We start from the raw sequence: 18,765 nt of genomic DNA on the forward strand, positions 1-18,765 counted from the left end.
TTAACACTCAGAGAAGTTCATTAGTGGGTGAGTTCACTGAGAGAAGTTCATTGATGGGTGAGTTCATTGTGCCTCTAGCCTTGCTATGCTTGAACATAGTAGCCTCTCTTCTGCCTCTTTCTTCAGTTAAGAGTCTTCCTTGCCAAAATGTAAGTTTGCACACACTGCACACTGTTTCTCCTTTTGCCAGTAGGGTGAAGCAGGCCCGCCATTCTTACCTCTACAATTGTTTAGCTAAAAGCACCAGGAGTCTTTCTGTCCACCAATTATATATCTTTCCTTCTTTTCTGTTAAACCTGTGCCATGCTCTTCAATCCAGCTTGTATCAGGGTTTTGCACTGAAACTGCTACCTATGCACTCAGTCGTAAGCGTCCATTTGGCCGTCATTCTTTGGGTATAGTTGTCAAGTGAATGTGAAAAGCGAGGCTGGATGGTACCTTGTAGAGGTTGGGGATTGGGCAGACAACCCACATTTGGGGAACTCCATGCCTTTCCACAGTTTGACCCTGGAATCAGCTGCAATTTACTCCCCTGCTCATATTCTCCTATTGGTCTACATCAAGGTGCTGCTGTAGGAACTTGATGCTTTTGTAATAATGTGGAAAGAGAATTCTCATACTTTGTGGTCCAGAATCAACCTCCTTCCAGACAAACAACGGGAATTATACAAAGACTTATTAGTGCTCATGTGAGCAAACTAATCACACCATGCACTGTGTCAAATTCAACTGACCAGAAAAGAAGTGGGATTTTGTCATCCTTTGCACTCACTCTAACAAAGCCTGGGTTATTATTGTGGGAGCTGATGAGGATTATACAAGAGTGCAAGCTCAATAACTTGGCTCTCGCATTATCCCATTCCTTGTCACTAGGGAAAAGTAGTCCAAGACTTTGTGGAAACTTGAATCTTTCTTTTCTACTGTCTGATGAAAGGAAGTAAGGAAAAAGTTACAATAGTTTTCTTTAAGAAAGTGGCAATATGACTTCATCTTATTCCTCACCTTGCATTCACTCACCAGTTCAGACTATATAAAATGTGTGCCATTTGCCAGGCCTGTGCTAGGCAACTTTGGGAAGCCAAAAATGGTGGTGGCATCATTTTCATCAGGAGCATGTTGTAGGAACAAGAATGCATTCTGAGAGCTGGGACTCTGTCTGTCTTATTCAACAGTGTATCTCTGTGACCAACAAGAGAAAGCTGGTACTTTGTAGAAGTTTGACAGGCATTTGTCTTGTGCAGACATCTGATACAATAAACAAACCTGACCTTGAGTGTGTGTATGTCTGTGGCTGTATTCCACAAAACAAAGTAATTAAAAATTTTATTAAAACATGGGGCCCCATTTCTCTGTTCTCTGCTGGACTGGCAGAAATGACTATTCTTATTCTTTCATCTCTTGTCTGTTTTTTCTCCTTCGATGTCACAGCAGAAACCGCAGTGTGCTATAAACTTACCTCCATAATAGAATGTAGATGCATAAATCAAAACAGCTCCTAACGGGTTGTCTGCAATAATAAATGCTACGGAGGCAACCCGACTGGCAGTGTAAGAGAGATTATACAAACCGCTGCCTGGAGAAAACACAGCATCGTGAATAAACTCAGCCTTGAATTATTTATATATTTTAGCCATTATTTTCTCTCCTCAGTCCTGCAAGGCCTGAGAATGATTTTCACTGAGAGTCGAGAGTGCCTGGATTTGACTATAGAATACAAAGCCTCACAGTTAGCCTTTGGCCCAGTTTGGGGTGAGAAGGGGTCTGTTCCATGGGCAGCAGGAGGGGGGCAGTGAAGTGCAGGGAGGAAGTACTGCTAGGTCAGGGGAGGCTGGTTCTTGGTGCCCAGCATCAGGAGCTCTGTGAGCCACCTCAGGGCCAATCAGCAGGAAGAGAGGCTCATGGCCTGGCTCTCCTATTGCTGCCAGGGGCATCCGGCTTCGATGCGAGATTTGGGTGTGGAAAAGAATGAATCTAACATAGAAGACAAAGGTTGGAAATCATGGGCCAGGCTAATCTTTGAGCCACTATTTAAATGGCTCTCATCTCCTGTGGGCCACCTTAGTCTTTGAATCCACTATTACTGAATGCCAAAGCTATCTTTGTTTTACAAAGAAAGTGAGGCCCACAGAGGGGAAGTAACTCGCCCAAGATTATGCAGCCCATAGAGATGGAATGTGGGAGAAAGTGTTCCCTATTTAGCCTTGAAGAATCAGGGTGGTGTCTCCAGGCTTCCTGTTGCTTTGAGTGCTCCTCAGAGCTGCACAGACTGACTAGCGGATGTCAGAGCACACGCTGGGGACAGGAAGTTAATGTTGCCCAAGGCATTGCACCCCCCACACACACACTCACACACACACACACACGCACACGTGTGCGTGCGCGTGTGAAAACTATTACAGGTAGACAAGACTGGGTAGGCCCAGAGACCCCTTTTAGGGAAGCATATGCTTTGCCAGCCTGCTGTGAGACTGTTCTGCTTCCCCTTCAGGAGTCTTTACCTCACCCACTCTGACACCTCCACTGGGTGCATTTGCTCGAAATCCCAAGATCGAAGGGAAATTGCACTCAATTTTGCCAAATAAAATCTCATGTGAATCAAGGCCACCTGCCTTGAGGTGATTTACTTTATAGGAACCTTGGTTCATGCAGCTCACATGTAAAATTTGGGAGCTCCAGCTCCTCCCATAAGGAAGCTTTGTGCCTGCACTAGGTGAGGGGAGATTTGTCATGAAAATATGACAATCCTTTCCACTTCCTTGTGATTGGTACTTTTTGAAGTACCTTAGCAACCATTCTCCTGTAGTCCTGCCAAGAGTTCTCTCAGCAGATAGGGAAGTTGATGTTATCAACCTATCTTGAAGGTAAACTAATTTCGACTCAGAAATGATCGGCACCATCAAGGCCTCCTGGGGCCTCACTGTCACATCCATGGTAACAGGATGTTGTTCAGCATTGGTGAGCTCTGCTGACTCCTTTGTGCTCACACAGTGTCTCCACCAGTTCCATCTGTGTTTGCTCCAGGCATGTGCCCACTGCCGACCTCTGGGCTCATCCTTTGCCAATTCTTTAGAGCAATTAATCTTATTCAGATCACCTGGATGCTTGAGTTAGGAACCACTCTGGCTCTGTCTGTTCATCTGTCTGTATCTTTCTTTACTTTCTCTTCAGAATAGGATATTTGGACTGCCATTGCCTGACCCCTTTAGGGGTGCCTGAGTTTCCTTTCCTCTGCCCACAGTAGAAGTGTAATACACTGTGCTTTCCCAAGGCTTATTTGCCAAACCCCTGCTCCTATATTTTTGCCTATTTTTCTTCTCATCCTCTTATTCCCTCTTCTAACCCCCAACAGTTTAGACAAGGTCCTATTAGACCTTCCTCTAGAACTGGGTCAAGTCAGTTCTTTCAGGGACTCACAGCCTCCAGAAACCCTAACTAAAGCAGTGGCAGTGCTGTCACTTCAGGGAAGTTCCTTGAGCCTTCCCACATGCATGGGTTGTTGGAGACTTCCTCTGAGGTGGGCCTCTGGGGACTCCTGGCTGCCCCTCGAGCTCCAGTCAAAGCACAAGCTCCAGTCACCAGGCAGGATGGGTGGGGCCGCCATCCCAGTTGGCACACAGCATACTCAGCAGGATGAGCCTGCAAAAGCTCATCAGAGAGAATTTGGAGAGTCGGGCCAAATGGAGCTTTCCAGGAGCCCTGTGGAGAGACAAACAGAACAGGCGGTCTCCAGAGTCAGCAAATAGCTCATCAGAGACCCAAAGTCAATGTCAGTTCAGAAGAGATTCCAGAGAGTCTGGCGGCTTGGCAGCAACTATCCTGGAACTAGGCAAGTTTGACCAGTGTGCCCTGTGCTCACCTTACTTTGTCCCCTTAACTGAGAGAATTTTTAAACCTGTGCAGTGGCTTGGTTGAAGCTCAGTCATGCACGAGTGGGGTTATATCATTACATTTAACCTCGAAGTGATGTTAACTGAAAAATAAAACTCAGAGGAAGCATATCTTCAGGTCTTTATAGATTGTGCCAGCTGGGAGGATTCTTTTCTTCTCTCATCCATCCCACTCCCAGATGTTGGCAGAGCACCTAAAAGATGCCGGACTCGGAATTGGGTATCACAGATCTAAAGGCAAAAGAGGGCTGATCCCAAAGCTCCCAGGCTAGTGAGACAGGGTCCATGGAAAACAGAACCCTGAGAACAAGCCCTCTTCTGCGGGAGAGGAGTGTGGGGTTCCTCTGTGACTTACACGCAGTGTTCTTCCCCCACCCTAGGAAGCAGATGAGATGAACACACCATGGTGATTGTTTATTGTCCTTAAGCTGAAGATAAGCTATTTTTGCAATGGGAGCACATAACGTCTGAAACACCTGGTGTTGTTGCAAAGTATGTATGTTTTAAAAATATGTTTTTACAAAAAGACTTAGGCAGAAAGCTGCTGGTCAGTGTCTTACATGAGAGAATTGAGGTGTGCCCATAATTTCAGCTCTCTCTTCCCTCACCTATTGGTTGGAATGGAAGCCCTGTGGGGCCCACAGAGATGTAGCTGAAGACCTCATGGCAGGCCTTTAAGTTCTGAGCCCAGAACTGTTTGCTGGATTGAAAGGTCTCATCTTCAAGCAGATAATCAGGAGCAAAACACCTGGGAACTAGGTGTTTTTTGAAAGGGACTAAGGTTGTGAGACCCTCTTTGTGGGTGTCCTTGGATTTTCTATTCTAAGAAAGGAGTGAATGCTGCATTAGTTCGCTAGGGGTATCATGACAGATTATCCTATCCTAAGTGGTTTTTAAAAACACAGTCATTTACTCTCTCATGGTCATGGAAGCCAGAAGCTGAAGACCAGGGTACGGGAGAGCCATGCTCCCTTTGAAAACACTGCAGAGGGACCCTTCATGCCTCTCTCCTGATGTTTGTTGGTGGTTGCCAGGAATCCGTGGCTTCCCTTGCATCCCTTGGCTCATAGATGCACTACTGTCATCTCTGCCTTCAGTGTCACATGGTGCTCTCCACATGCATCCCTGTGCATTTGTGTTCAAAATTTCCTCTTATTATAAGAACACCTGTCATTGGATTGATGGCCACCCAATTCCGGTATAACTTCCTCTTAACTGGATTACATTTTTAATGATCCTATTTCCAAATAAGGTGGTGCTCACAAGTACAAAGGTTAAGAATTGAACATATCTCTCTGGAGAACATAACTAATCATAACAAGTGCACTCTGTGGTACACATAGCCCCTAGTTGGCAAACCCTTGATAGCTGTGTGTAGTCATTCATCATTATTCCAGAATTGTATTTAGTAAGTCCCAAATATTTCCCATGCACAAGCTGGGTACAAGGACAGGAAAAGCAGCCTGTGGCTCTCCAGCCACCCTGCTGCCTCCCACTATGGCTTGCTTTTCTTTTTTCATCTGGGGCAGGTGACCTCTGTCCTCTTGCAGGTCTCAGCTGTGAGCAGGTTGCCACCCTGCGTGCCTCTTACGGCTCAGTGCTCCACTCTTTGCTCTGGTGGCTGGGTACAGCCTCGTGCTCCCAGCCTAGGATTTGGCTGGTGGCTGGCTGGTTACTTTCTGTCTTTCTGCTGAGGCTCAGAGGGCTCCAGGGATCAAAGTCACCATTCTCTTATTGAAGAGAGTAGATGTCCCTGTGTGTGTACTTGTGGTGGCTGTAAGGATTTCACTTTGTCCCTGTTCATTTTTTGGAAAGAAAGAATATTGGCTTGAATCCATTCCTTTAGGGCTTTTGACACATAAGATGAGAGGCATTCCCTCTGGTCTCTTCCACTGCTGCTTGGCATGTGTCAGCAAGGCAGTGTTGCTAAATAGTGGTCACATCATTACAGCCTCTAGAGGGAGCTCGAGGCCTTTTTCTTTCTCCTGCAAGTGCTATCCAAGGAGGAACAGTCTGAGAGGTTAAGAATTCAATGACACACACACAGACACATACACACACGCACACACATGGATGCACACATGCACTGCAAGATAAATGGGAATAGTCTGTAGGAAGGAAAAAGAAAGGCTTAGATATTTTTGGAGGGAAAGGAGCTAATGGTTCACTTTTAAAGAGTGTAGGGGTCTTTCTTGAGTGTTAGGCATTTTAATCCTTGGACAAAAAGATGGGCAGGGTGTTGTCCATGAGAATGGGAAGCCAGCTAAGGCCAGCTGTCTTCTGAGTTGGTAGTGATGGTGGGGGAAGCCCGTGTGAGGCCAAAGCCTTAACTAACTGTATCAAGGAGAATCCATTTGGTCAGCCTGCTTCTCTGGAAGTTGTGGGAGTTGGATGGGATTCATGGCCATGGTCACCTGTCACCCCATTGAGATAGAAATCAGAGGCATGAAAGGAGTAGGAAAGTGGGAGGAGAAGGGGAAAGGAAAGAAGGGAAAGGAAAAATTATGAGAAAAGAAAAACATGGAAACAAAGTCTATGTAAATAGGGAAGGGTGGAGGGGGTGAAGGGCGCACAGGTAATGGGGAAAAAATAAGAACCAAGATACATTATGTACAGGTACAAGCACCCAATGATAAATGTAAAGTATTATATACCTAAAATGTACCAATAAAAGAATTTAAGCAAAAAAAAAGAAAAAGAAAAAGAAAAAGAAATCAGAGGCATGAGAATGTGCAAAAGGATTCCACTCATTCTGCAATAAAGATTACCTCTATAGCTGTGAGGTACTGGTAATTACTTAACTTCCTGAAAACCTAGCCTTTCTAGACGCAACAGAAGAATACATTAGGATAAACAGCTATTATGAGGTCTATAAGCAGACACACTGATGCAGAAACAACTGGCATAGTATGTAGTGCAGCCTAATTGTTCAACAACTGGTATCTGTTTTTACAGGTATGATTCTGGCTATTTAATAACAGCTACCATTAACGAGCACTAAGTGCAGGGATGTCAAGAGGTTTGTATTGTCTTATTCCAGCACATCAGCTATTCCATTAGGTGTGTCCTTATCATCCTGTTTCTTCAAATGATAGCATAAAAGCTTAGAGAGACCAAAGAATCTGCCCAGAGTCACAGGGCCAGGAACAGCTGAAAGTGGGATTTGAAGGTCTGCAGGTTTCACCACGCTATGCCAATTCTTTACTTTTCTTTCCAGAAATGGTCCTGAGTCAATCAATGGCAAATTCCAACTCCTTTAAGGAAGCTTTGGTTTCACTTGTGGCAGTGTGCTGTCAGTCCCAAGGGGGCACATCTGGATGGGGTGGAGCAGCCTCAGTGCAGCCGGGCACCGTGGGCTGCAGCAGTCCCAGGTGTGGGACATGCTCTGTGAACTTGGAGGAAGGTGATGTATCTGAGCTTGACTTTTTAATCAAGGAGCTCGTCCATCTCCCGTTGTCATTTGATCTTTCTTTAAACAACAGCTACGGATCTCCAGGCAACACGGGCATGACGCAGACAAACTGAACACAGAGGAAGCGGCATCTTTCTCTCATTAACGGGGGAAGAGAAAGCGCTCCGCTCGGCCGGCCTCCTGTGTTTTGGGCATGTGTTATTTTTAGAAGAGAACATTTTGTGATTTTAGTTGTTTGATTCCTGAGAAGCGTTTCTTTTTACATTTTTTTTCTCAGTAAGTTGCAGAATCAAAAAGGAATAATAGAGTAATAACAATCAATCAGCAGAAGTATATTGAGCCCCATCTTTGTGAAGAACACAGACGGAGAGACAAAGAAACTGTTAAGCTTTGTCCTTGCTTTTTAGATGCTTAGAGCCTACTAGGAATGATTGTAAAGCTCTGTATGTATAGAGCTTAGGAAATAAAGGGTGTGATTTACTGTAGTCCAAGGAGAGAGAATGAGGAGAGAGGTTAAAATTGGAAAGCCTTGAAGAACAGATGGAGTTGTTTACCCATTTGTTCACTCAATGAATATGTATTGAACACCTTCTCTGTATGAAGCAGCCACTAGAAAAAGAAAGCTGAATAAGACCTTGTTCATACCCTTGAAGAGTTTATAGATCAGTGGCAGACATGGACTCATAAACCAAGAAATGCCATAAAGTAAATAACTGAAATTCGTACAGATAACATGAGACCACAGCGGAAGAGGAGATCAGTTCTACCTGGAGGAGAGAGGGCTCAGAAAGACTTCACAGAAGAAAGTCCTTAGATGGGTAACGAAGGATCGAGAGCGACTGACCAGAGGAGGAAGAAGAAAGGCAGTCCAGGCAGAAGGACATAGCTGCTGGGACTTGTGAGCTAGTGCCATGGAGGGAAGCCCTGGATATAGCTGAGAATGGACAAAGCTCAGGGCGATGCAGAGAGCTGAGATGTGATTCGGAGTTGAGCACTGCAGTGTCTGGAGGCCCCGAGGGAATTCTCAGAAGACTGGACGCTGTGGAGTAATGCCACTGAATCTTTGTTGGATGCAAAACAAGTCATATGGAGGCAGAGAACAAGCAGCATGATGGGGATAGTCTGGTTTTCCTTAGGAATTCAGGGGAAAACTATTTTATCCAGACTGGATCAGTCTGTAGATGAATTCTTGGAAAAAGTGCTATTAGCAGGAATTACTATGGTGGATCGAGGGTGAGTCAGGGGGATGCATTTCTCCAAGAAAGACGGAGATAGATTTGGGGCCCAGCAAACTGTTGCATGTGGCTGGAAGATGGGGTAACAGTGTGTACAGCGAGGGCAGACACAAGGTGGGGACCCCGAAAGCTACACTCATTTGGGCTATGTAGAATTGAATGGCCTTAGGTAGTGGAAACTGACTAGGTTTGTTTTTAGAAAGGACCTCTGGCTGCTAGGTGAGAAGTGCAGCGGGTAGGGCAAATGTGGAGGAACAAGGACCTATTGAGGAAATGCTTTGTATTATTCAAAAGGAGAGAGGATGGTGGCTTAGACGAGAAAGGGGTAGTAGACAGGACGAAATGGAGAGAGGTACATCCAATGAGCAGATATTTAGGAGGTAAGAAGGAAGGACATGGAGATTGCTTGGATGACCTCAAGTGTTGGGGGGAACCTAGAAGGCTAGTGATGGAGAAAGAGAATTTATGGAAAACAAGGAGAATTTTGGGGTCACTCACAGAGATATGAGACACAAGAGGGTAAAGCAGACTGCCTGACAGAGGGCTGATTGGGGTGTGACCTTGCTGTGTGTGGTCTGTGAATGGGAGAGGAAGGAGGATGGCATCTCACCTCAACAAACACAGATGGAGCTACTAAGAGGCCCAGGCTCTGGGCTGTAGGCTGGGACCAAACTCCTTACATAGAGCACTTTCAGAAATCCCTCATTCTGAGGAGAGATGAAGACATACACATATTTCCATATGATGTGTCCACATAGTAATAGGCCTGTGTGCAGAGAGAGGAGAGGTTTACTCCAGTGTGCAAATGCTGATAAACATCTGTGTGATCTGGGATAGTTCCAGATGCTGTGAGCCGTAGTGAGTCTATCTTAAAGGAGATGGTATTTTATTGAAGAGACTGAAGAAATAAATCAACCTAGACAAAGACTCAGACAAATACTTTTTCTCTCTCTCTTTTTTTTTTTTTGCACCGGGGATCGAACTCAGGTCCCTGAGCTTGCGCAGCAGGTGGCAAAACCACTGAGCTAAATCCCCGGCCCACGGACAAATACTGTTGTGCTGTTTTGAGTTCTGGAAGAATCAGAAGTGAGACATCTTCAAGGCGACACAGGAATAGTGCTGGAGGGGAGCTGCATCCTTCAATGCTGGCTTGACTCCCCTGGGGAGAGTAGGGAAGGAGATAGCTTGGATGAGTAAATTCTCCAGCTTCTGTGTAGTCCAGGGAAAGCTTTAGCACAGCTCATTGGAGGCCTCCAAGCCAGTGTTGCCAGGCAAAGTTGACCCAGGTCTCCCAGGAATGGCGGCCTCGATGTCCTGCTGTGCCTAGTCACGGGGTGTGAGTGTAGCCCCTGGGAAGTGTGGCGTCAGAGCGTGTGTGAGGCTGGCCACACAGCAATAGCGAGGACAATGGACAGTAGCACTCTAGCATTTGGAGGTCTGCAAGGTAATTCTGAAAGCCAGCCACAATTAGGGAGTAAGTCACCCAGTTGCAGAAAGAGAATAAGGGAGGAGGGTGGGCATGATAGGAGGAAAGGCTGCTCTGGGGAGATGGAATTTAACATAAGAAGAGAAGGATGAGAAAGATCCAGCTGTGTGGAAAGTGGGGAGCACTGTAATTCTAGGCAATGGTGAGTGCAAAGGCCCTGCGGTGCTATCTGAGGATTGCAAAGAGGGCCACGTAGCTTGAAAGTAATCAGAAAAGAAGAGTGGCAGTGGTTGTCAGCAGGGTCAGATAATCCAAGGTTTCATAGATCACTTAAAGGAGCTTGAATTCTATTCTAACTGCGAAGGAAAGCTAGTGAAGAAGTTGAACTGGCAGTGATGGAGATTAGAAGACACTCTAGCTGCTGCTTGGGGCATGGCTGATAGGGTTTCAGGAGCAGAAATGAGTTACATGATGACAAATGATGATGATCTATATAGTCAAAGCATACTGTCTCAGTCTGGGGTAGAGGGGCTCTGGCACGGTGAGAATAAGCTGTGTGGAGGGGAGACCATCTGGGCTGAGTCTCAAAGGCGTGGATTCTGAGGGCAAATTTCAGAATGGAAGGGCACCCGTGGTGAACCTCACGGCTCTGAGAAGGGAAGCGCAGTCTCCCAGCACGCCTCAAAATCCCTTCACTAAAGCACAGAGCCAGTGCAGTCTTTAATTTAGGGCCTTTTATGGCACAGAATGTGGTGCAGGAGTCACCAAGGACATTCACATGTGAAAAGGACTTAAATCAGAGATAGCGGAGTTAGGGAAGGAGATCAACCACTTCCTGTCTTATGGCAGAGAACGTTAGCTGAATACTTCAGAGACTAAGGGAGAAACAAAGAGAATGCAGGACTGGCTTCTGACTCTGGCTTTGGACCCAAACTACAGCCGCTAGCCAGCATTCTGGACTCGGATGTGGACTTGGGCTGTCCTAAAAGCTTGTGTTTCAGACCCATGTTTTTTTTTTTTTTTTTTTGGTACTGGGGATTGAATTCAGGTCCTTGCACTTTCGAGGCAGGCTGCGGAACCACTGAGCTAAATCCCCAGCCCTCAGGCCCACATTTTGCTACTCCCTTCTAAGTTGAAAATAAAAATGTGAAACCTCCCTCCACAGTCACAGCGATGAGATGAGATGCTGGACCACATCACAGCCCGGATTCCGATCCCTTGGCAAGGCTGCTCCACCTGGCCCCGGTGGTCCTCTTTTGGTTCTGAGAGCCAGCTTTCCCCTTTTATTCCTCAGTGGCTCTGGCTCAACTTTGTGCCTTTGAAACAGATTCCTAATGGTCTCTCTGCTTCTAGATTCTTGTTTACAGGTCAAGTGACCAAAGGCTGGTTTTTTGGGTATTTGCAGCACACAGACATATTTTACTTTTCTTTATTGTCTAACACAACCTTTGGACTAAGATGTCAAAATTTAAAAATCAGATGATTCTGAATAAAATGGGTGCTTCCTGTTTCCTTTGCAAACTTAGATGGGCTGAGGATCCTGGTCCTCAGTGAACAAGCATGAGATGAGGTAGAACGAGGCCATCCCCTTTTAGCACAGGCTCCTGATTTCTTTCCAAGGTGTCATAATCTCCTTTACTATTGTTTTATGACTTTCTTTTTTGTAATCTGCCTGAGCTTGGGTGATATTTGAATTAGCAGGTATTTCTTTAAAGATTTATTTTCTAAACCACATCTCTGATTACAGAACCTTTTTAAGTTTCAAAACCTTCAGCAGCCCACTTATCCGGTGGATGAAATTCAAATTTATGGCTCTAGGAGCCAGGGATTTAGCTCAGTGGTTCCGCTGCCTGCCTTGCAAGCCCAAGGTCCTGAGTTCGATCCCTGGTACCAAAAGCAAAACAAAACAAATTTATGGCTCTGTCCTCCATGATGTGACATCAGGGTCTCTGTAGGCCTGCTAGTCCAGGCCCTTCTCAGGAGCCATGCTGCAATGTTGTGGCGTATGACAAAGTCTATCTCCTGTGCACGGGTTTTCTCTCCTTTCAGCTGGAATGGCATTTCTCCTATCATCCACCTGGTGAACAGATGCTCTTTAGCTTCACCTCAAACAGAAATCCCCCTCCACCTTCTGCTCTCTCCTCACCTACTTATTCTCCACTTCCTCAGCACTGGGGGCTCACCTCTGTCTTGACCCCTACCATATTGTGCAGTTAATTTTGCCTCCTTCAGACAGCACAACCCCTAGGATTCTGAACCATCTTTGTCTAGTGCAGAATAGGAGAGCTCTGTTTGCTGAATGAATTGTTAAAATGGAAATTTTTGTGCCCCATTTCCTTACCCTGGAACGAAATAGTGATACCTCCTGACTTCTCATCCGAGGATTATTGTGAGAATCAAATGACATGTGTTTTGTAAAAATGTTGGCAAATTACTTGGAAACTGCAATGTAATATATGAGTGAATGCAGTTAATACAGAAGATGATATAGTCTCAACTTGCTTAAAATATTTTAACTGCATTATTTCCAGAGAGAACACCAACGTAAATGACACAGTGTCCAGGGTACAGTTCCAATTTTACTGCCAATTACCTGGGTGACTTAGGATGAATCATCTTTCCTCTCTAGACCTCAATTTCCACAGTTGAATTTTAGAAATTTTAAAGTATTTGTTCTTTCTGCTGTTTTTTCCCTCCAATTTTCTTACAAGGAAGGAATTTTTCTTGTTCTTAAAATCATTCCTTCTTCAGTATTAGGGATGGTATATTACCAATAATGCAATAATGAATATGCAGTAATTAGCTTTTTCATTAAGTATACAAATCAATGACAATAGCTATTGTGTAGTGCTGATTACTAACATTTTCCTAACGTGGAATTGTTTTCATTATTGAATCAGCATTAACAAATGAAAGCTTCAGAACTCAGAATTAAAAGATCTCAGCAGCTGTATTGTGATGTCTTACTCAGTTTCATCTGGCTTCTTGTTCAGTATTTGCAGGGCAATTCCATCTTATTTCCTATATCACTGAAGTCACCCATGTGATTGATGGTTTTGGGGACAGCAGGTGGGAGCAGTGAGGGTGGAGGGTATGAAGAGTTGACCTGAAGGGGAAAAAGCTTCATCCTTTCCTTGTTTTTTATACTGCAGCTGATAAAGTTGATTCACTGACTGGTAGTTTAAACTGGTGTCTGTTAACAGCCCCTGGGATAGCTTGTCCATAATGCACAGTAAAATGCCCTCAAAGGCTTAAGAGAAGATGTAAGCTCAAAAGACAGCCATAAACTTGGACTGACAAGTCACTGAAGGCCGAGTCTAGGCAAACATTGTGCCAACATTAATGTGGCTGCAATTGGAGAGCAGAGAACACATTGCGGGTGTGGTATGTTGCTGAGATGTTCTATGGAAAAGAGGTAGATTTATCCTTCTTTCACTGTGCCTCCCTGGATTGGGATCTCCTAAATGAGAATCCCTTGGGTTAAGGTAACCTTGGATTGTGTATCCTTGAATGGGTTCCTTGGTGAAATTCGTGTCCACTCAGAACCTCAGCATGTAACTTACTTGGAAATAGATTCTCTGCAAATATAATTAAGAAGAGATGAAGATGAGCCATACTGGCTCAAGGTGGGTCCTAAATGTGGTGAGAATGTCTTTATAAGATACAGTAAATCACATGCATAGGCACATAGAGAAAAGAAGGCCATAGGGTGGCAAAGGCAGAGATTGGAGTAGTGGGGCCATAAGCCAAGAGCTGCCACAGGCTTGAACAGCCCAGAAAGGGCTCTTCCCTAGGATCTTCAGAGAGAACATTGTTAGAAAAATCCAGGGCCATAACCAGGACAGGAACCAAACAGGCCTTTATTGCAGAGGGGAGTGAGCTGCCGGGCTGCCTCTGAACCAAGGGAGAACAGCAGCTGTGTGTGGAGGCTTAGCGTGGTTTGGTGACCTGGAGGGTTCCAACTGGTGCAAGGTGGGGGGGGGGGGCTGCGGCGTGATGGATTATGGGAAGAAGAAGGCTGACTTGGGCGGGAAGGGAGACATCTTGGGACTGGGTGACCTACCAAACATGACCTTTCCACCCCTTGATTTTAGACTTCTGACCTCCGGAATTGTGAGGCCAACATTGCTGTTGCTTTAAGATGTCAAAGTGGTAGGTAATTTGTTACGGTAGCCCTAGGAAACTCAAGTTTATACTGAGTCGAAAATTCCAGCACCTAAGGTAGGAAAGATACGGATTGACAAAAGTGACAGAGACAAACTGGAGAGAGTGTGCCTTGAAGAGGCTGTACAAATGCAGATGCAGCCTTCCCAAATCTTTCTATGCTTTCAAAGACGCTGAGTATCTGGATTTTATTTGTATACTGTTACCGATTTTTTAGCATTGCCCCAGTTTTATTTTTGAAATGATGTTAACCATTTCAAACATGTCTGAATCAGATGCTTCCTGTGGGTGGTGAGTTTAGTGCCTCCTAGTGGTGTTCTTTGTAGACTTTTATTCTGTGTGACTTCACTCCCCTCCCATTATTTACTTTACTACTTCGGAGATGGTCATTCTTCAGTGACTACTGGGCAGGAATCAGAAAGCAGGGGTGTAGGGTAGGTCTTAATGGCAATGATGTATAGAATTTTGAGGCGGAAAAATGTAGCTCTCATACCTTTGGTGGTAATGGTACATGTGCGGATCTGAGGGTTATTTCCATATCTACCAACTGTTGATTTCAATAGAAACCCAGTCTACTAGAACCACAGTTAGTAAAGCCTGTTGGGATATGGAGCTTACTGAGGAGGTGTGGACATTTAGCTGGGGGGGGGGGTGGATATCTCAGAACAAAAAATTTGACCAGAAGTTGGGTCAAGAAATATTCTTTGAAGTCTTCTAGCAATCACTGGGCTTTTAATAGATTGTCTTTTATTTGGGGATGAGATAACTATAAAAGCCAAAGATGAGCCCGGACAATGACAATGACATTACAATAGGAAATTTCTGCAATGGTTGCCAAAGATTATAATGAGATCTCAAAAGAAGTAAAAGAAGAGCAAACCTTTGGCAATTATTTGCTGAAAGAGATGATTACTTTGAAAGGAAATTATTTGGTGTCTTGAGATGAAATGCCAGAAATGATAAGCCTCTTGGATATAGGACAAATGTCACAGAAGAAAGAACAATAAGATATCATATAAAGGGAACTGGGTGAGATAAAGAAGAATGTTTAGGAAACTAAGAGTCCAACAGTGGAATTATGTAAGTGTTAAGAAGTGGTAAGAATACAATTGAGTTTCTCAGAAATTATATTACAAGAAGCAAATTTTAGAAATTGGCAGAAAGTGTAGGACACAGATGACAGTGTTGAGAGATATGCATTTGCTAAAAAAGGCTGAGACAGGATCTTTAAACATAAATCGATTCTACCTGCAGTAAACAGAGAAATAAAAGACATATTTAAAGAAAATTTACCATTTTAAAAAGATTCATATAAATAAGGTAGAATTAGTTCTTTAAATTATAAATGATGTCAGTGAAACAAGCTGCAAACAGAAACAAATAAAAATCAGAGACAAAATTGTGTGTACTTTTGCATTTAATTATAAATATTATAACATTCCAATATCTCATAAGAGTATAATGTAAAGAATAAAAGCTGCTCCTTGCTTCTATCCTGTTCTCCAGAGCTAAAGGTGTTAATGGTTGGTCGAATACGTTAAAGATTTTCACTCTGCCTCTACTAGCACCTACAAACATTTGTTGATGTTTTAGACTAAAGATTATTACTGTAAACATAGTTCTGCCTTGTGAGTTTTTTCACTTAGCTATGGATTGTGGATGGTTCTTCTCGTCAGGACATAGGATTCCAGTCAGTATTTGAAACCAGTGAAGAGACTGTCCATCCAGATGCACTGCGACTTACCCTACTATTAATAAACATTTAAGTTCTTTTCTTTACTACAAATAACAATGCTGTGGATATTCTTATCTTTGCACACTATTTGCAAGTAGACTTTGCTACACTATTTAGAGAATAAATTTCTCGATTGAGAATTACTGTAGTGCAAAGTTTGACCTAAAGATAAAAACAAACAAATCCTACCAGGATATAGGTAAACAGGAAACGAGACAGATAAACAAAGCAAATTTCCCAAACTGGTTTCTTAAAAAGGAGCAGAATCGAGAAAGCTTTCCCTCTGAAGCATTGAATGCCAAAGTATCTTTGAATACAGTGATATGTGAAGAATTTTTAAGTGGAAAAACAATATTGTGCACCAAGAATATTGTTTGCCTCCAAGTATTCTTTTGTATGAAAAAGTATTCTCTGAAAAAAATAAGCCTCAGTTTACTTCCTGTCTGCCAATTGAGGGGGCAAAGGAGGAAAACACTTATGGACACCTTGCATTTACCAGGAACTGACTACAGATGGAGAGCAAGACTGGAAAAGGCCAGACTTCGGCCTCAAGGCTCTCTCTTTGCTCACACTGGACCCACACGCAGGAGCATCTCTGGGATGTGGAGCTGTGTCCACTCGGGAATGGCTTTCCAGAATTCAGATTCAGGTAGAATCTGTATCCTTTATTGATGCACATTTTAAACAACAATTCTTATTATTCTGTTGAAATTCTTGGAAATGATTGCTAAAATGCTGAAATGTTTAAAACACCACTGAGAAAATTGATAAACAACAAAATTAATCCATTTCTTTGCTATAAGAGGAGCATTGCAGAGAGTGACATATGACCATTTTCAATGGAACAGGTCTTGAATAATAATTTTCTGGATCTTTAAAATTTATACTAAAACCAGGAAGAGCCTGGGTTCTTGGAAAGAAATAAACCACCCACTGGCAGATATTATCTGTCATTAAACCGCTCTTCATTTTATCTTCCATCTAGGAACTATGAACATGTCTGAGTTCTTTATACTTAAAAGCAGTATTATGCCATTAATTAAAACACAGTAAAATACACAGAAAAAGTGAAGGGCAAATAAAAGTAGCTATTTCTGGTTATCATTGGTTATATACTTGACACTCATTGTTTTTAAAATGTTAGATTAGGTATGTTATCTTTCATTTGTATTCATTTATAAATTTTTCACAGAAAGAAATTTACTCTGTTGTAGTAAAAAGTAAAAGGACAGTATTAAAAAGAACAGTGTTTAATTTGAACATACCATAATGTCACAAAAACATGCACATTATTCAAACTAGAAGAAAATACTTCAAAGAATTAACAATAGTTATCTAGATGGTGAAATTAGGGTTTTTTTCTTTCTTCATAGATTATAGAGATACACTATTTTTAATTATGAAGAAATATTTAAAATTTGAGCTATAAAGGGTGCATTCAACAAAATTTTATGATAACCTGTTGTGAGACAGGATGTCTGTGATTAGATAGTTGAATGAAGCATGGAAATTATTCTAGGATTCCACCCTTATAGGCTATTGTTTTCTTAATTGTGCACGTTAAAAGTTAAGATAAAGAAGAATCACTTTCATGATAAGAACATTCATACAGTGGGCTTTTTGATCAATCAGAGTTGGCTTGAATAATATTCAGACTCTTAATTAAACATATCCTGCTGGAAAACAGAAAGTTCTGAAAGTGTGATCTACAGTGTCAGACCCACTTGGATTAGAATTCTCTCTTGTTGCAAGCTTGCTATGTGATCCCAGGCATTAAATTATCTGAGCCTCAGTTTCCTCATTTTTAAAAAGTAGAAACTAATAATGTTGAATTGACGAGGTCATTGGGAATGAAGCAAATTATAAAGTGCATGTCACAATGATTAGTCATGGGTTCTTGATGTATAGGAAATGCTCCCTTTGTCTGTACTTACAGGTTTTAAAATATATGTTAAAAATTACTCTCATATTTGAAGCAGTACTTGAAAGTTTGCAACCCAGTTTCACATAATCTATCCTTATTTTTCACAGCAGTCCCTGGGTATCAGGAGCCCTTCAGGAGGCCTGATTACGTCAGATAGCAGCCCATCAGACTGCAGAGTGGGCTTCTAAGAGGGTGACCAGCAGGCTCAATCTCAGGGATCAAAGGGGACAGGTTGAACTTTAGACAGAGCCAGTTTGGATTGATGCTGAGGGTCATTGAGGGCCAAGTTTGAGTGACATGCATTTTCCAAAAGTCAGAAGAGGCTTCACACATGGTAAATGCCCTCTCTTTGCTGGTACTGTCTTGGAAGGTTTTCTTGTCTTACCTTTGATTGTCTGCAGCATCACCCTGGGTTCTAGACAGTACTTCCATTCACAACTGAGAAAATAAAGACCCAGAGGTGGTGGCTTGTTCTGGATGACTTTGGTAGGGGAGAAAAAGCTGAGATTTGAACTGATGAGCACCTGATTCCATACCACACCCCAGTGCTATCAGGTATAAAGAAGCTTCTTGCTTCCTTTGGGATTAAAATCAGTAAAGAATTGGATTTACAGGAGGAGCATTTAGTCTCCAGAAAGAGTAAGTGGGTTTTCAAGACTTGAGCTGCAATAGGCTTGAGATCTATTCACTGTGATAGATGATAAATCCTGCAGGCCTCAAGAGCATTTGTGCAAGTGCCATGGGTTGATTAGACCCTCAGATATATGTGGGGGAATGACAGAGAATAAAAGGAAGAGACAAACAATATTCAAGGTATAAGGGGGCCAGGAGGAATCTCCCTCTAGTAGACAGGCTTTGATGATCTCCATGGTGAGCCTACTTTTATTAGCAAGAAGCACAGGGGAGGAGGTAGTGTACCTTTTCAGGAACAGCAACTGCAGTAAGATTAGGGTATTAAGATAGGGACCAAGTTTAACATCTC

The 18,765-nt window shown here is 43.1% G+C and overlaps 1 protein-coding gene across 1 annotated transcript in view; it reads left to right on the forward strand.

Moving 5' to 3' along the window:
* Positions 1-18,765, forward strand: part of LOC110349690 (uncharacterized) — a 339,954-nt gene that overhangs the window by 10,412 nt on the left and 310,777 nt on the right. Inside the window, exon 4 of the mRNA XM_087187378.1 lies at positions 16,359-16,508. The gene's annotated coding sequence lies outside the window, so the exon portion shown is untranslated. The remainder of the gene's footprint in view (positions 1-16,358; positions 16,509-18,765) is intronic.

The sequence above is a fragment of the Heterocephalus glaber genome, unplaced genomic scaffold (assembly GCF_053883595.1).
Source record: "Heterocephalus glaber isolate CG9 unplaced genomic scaffold, H.glaber_assembly_v1.0 deba00001509, whole genome shotgun sequence".
Taxonomy (NCBI): Eukaryota; Metazoa; Chordata; class Mammalia; order Rodentia; family Bathyergidae; genus Heterocephalus; species Heterocephalus glaber.